Raw genomic sequence first — 2,698 nt, forward strand, 5'->3', positions numbered from 1 at the left:
GGATCCCAGGGGAAAACAACAAACCATAGTGAGTCAGGCAGCATCTGTGGGGGGGGAGAGAGAGAGCAAGCTCTCATTTCAGATCCCAGCATCCTCACAATACTCAGTCACACATCATTCTTGTGCAGTCACAGAGGTGAGACTGCATCCATGTGTGAATTAAAGTCCAAGACTGTACAGGTCTCGGGAGAACAGTCCCACCCTCTGAATCACAGTCAATGGCAGGGGCTATTTGACCCCTATGTGCTTCACAACTGTGCCTCACTGCCCTCCCCATCCCCACAGCCGGGGTATGTCTCCCCTCACTGCCCTCCCCATCCCCACAGCCGGGGTATGTCTCCCCTCACTGCCCTCCCCATCCCCACAGCCGGGGTATGTCTCCCCTCACTGTCACCCCATCCCCACAGCCGGGGTATGTCTCCCCTCACTGCCCTCCCCATCCCCACAGCCGGGGTATGTCTCCCCTCACTGTCCTCCCCATCCCCACAGCCGGGGTATGTCTCCCCTCACTGCCCTCCCCATCCCCACAGCCGGGGTATGTCTCCCCTCACTGTCACCCCATCCCCACAGCCAGGGTATGTCTCCCCTCACTGTCACCCCATCCCCACAGCCAGGGTATGTCTCCCCTCACTGCCCTCCCCATCCCCACAGCCGGGGTATGTCTCCCCTCACTGTCACCCCATCCCCACAGCCAGGGTATGTCTCCCCTCACTGTCACCCCATCCCCACAGCCAGGGTATGTCTCCCCTCACTGTCCTCCCCATCCCCACAGCCAGGGTATGTCTCCCCTCAATGTCACCCCATCCCCACAGCCAGGGTATGTCTCCCCTCACTGTCACCCCCATCCCCACAGCCAGGGTATGTCTCTCCTCACTGCCCTCCCCATCCCCACAGCCAGGGTATGTCTCCCCTCACTGCCCTCCCCATCCCCACAGCCAGGGTATGTCTCCCCTCACTGTCACCCCCATCCCCACAGCCGGGGTATGTCTCTCCTCACTGCCCTCCCCATCCCCACAGCCGGGGTATGTCTCTCCTCACTGCCCTCCCCATCCCCACAGCCAGGGTATGTCTCCCCTCACTGCCCTCCCCATCCCCACAGCCAGGGTATGTCTCCCCTCACTGTCACCCCCATCCCCACAGCCAGGGTATGTCTCCCCTCACTGCCCTCCCCATCCCCACAGCCAGGGTATGTCTCCCCTCACTGTCACCCCCATCCCCACAGCCAGGGTATGTCTCCCCTCACTGCCCTCCCCATCCCCACAGCCAGGGTATGTCTCCCCTCACTGTCACCCCATCCCCACAGCCAGGGTATGTCTCCCCTCACTGCCCTCCCCATCCCCACAGCCAGGGTATGTCTCCCCTCACTGCCCTCCCCATCCCCACAGCGAGGGTATGTCTCTCCTCACTGTCACCCCCATCCCCACAGCCAGGGTATGTCTCTCCTCACTGTCACCCCATCCCCACAGCCAGGGTATGTCTCCCCTCACTGTCACCCCATCCCCACAGCCGGGGTATGTCTCTCCTCATTGCCCTCCCCATCCCCACAGCCAGGGTATGTCTCCCCTCACTGCCCTCCCCATCCCCACAGCCAGGGTATGTCTCCCCTCACTGCCCTCCCCATCCCCACAGCCAGGGTATGTCTCTCCTCACTGTCACTCCATCCCCACAGCCAGGGTATATCTCCCCTCACTGCCCTCCCCATCCCCACAGCCAGGGTATGTCTCTCCTCACTGTCACCCCATCCCCACAGCCAGGGTATGTCTCCCCTCACTGTCACCCCCATCCCCACAGCCAGGGTATGTCTCCCCTCACTGCCCTCCCCATCCCCACAGCCAGGGTATGTCTCCCCTCACTGCCCTCCCCATCCCCACAGCCAGGGTATGTCTCTCCTCACTGTCACCCCATCCCCACAGCCATGGTATGTCTCTCCTCACTGTCACCCCATCCCCACAGCCAGGGTATGTCTCTCCTCACTGTCACCCCCATCCCCACAGCCAGGGTATGTCTCCCCTCACTGTCACCCCATCCCCACAGCCAGGGTATGTCTCTCCTCACTGTCACCCCATCCCCACAGCCAGGGTATGTCTCTCCTCACTGTCACCCCCATCCCCACAGCCAGGGTATGTCTCTCCTCACTGCCCTCCCCATCCCCACAGCCAGGGTATGTCTCTCCTCACTGTCACCCCCATCCCCACAGCCAGGGTATGTCTCTCCTCACTGCCCTCCCCATCCCCACAGCCAGGGTATGTCTCCCCTCACTGCCCTCCCCATCCCCACAGCCAGGGTATGTCTCCCCTCACTGTCACCCCCATCCCCACAGCCAGGGTATGTCTCCCCTCACTGTCACCCCATCCCCACAGCCAGGGTATGTCTCTCCTCACTGTGTTTCCCAGCACATGCTATTGGCACTACCTCAGCCCAGCGAGAGAGAGTTGGGAAAGGCCCGGGATTGTCCCCTGACCCATTAGCTCTGGCTCCTCCAGATGTTGGGAAGTGGAGCACACTTACACAACACCAGCTGATTAAAACCAGAGAGTTTTCCTAGTGACCAGGCAGCCCGCAGTGTGAGAGAGGCAGGGACTGAATAGAAGTTTGGGGAGACAGGAACCTTTTCCTTTGCCCATGTGAAAGTGGCTCTACTCACTCGAGCTGGGAATCAAGTCAAACTGGAAGCTTTGTTGATGTACGTGGTTGCAAT

Source organism: Chiloscyllium plagiosum, unplaced genomic scaffold, assembly GCF_037043375.1.
Source record: "Chiloscyllium plagiosum isolate Xiang-an unplaced genomic scaffold, Cpla_swu_hap1 HiC_scaffold_45, whole genome shotgun sequence".
Classification (NCBI taxonomy): Eukaryota; Metazoa; Chordata; class Chondrichthyes; order Orectolobiformes; family Hemiscylliidae; genus Chiloscyllium; species Chiloscyllium plagiosum.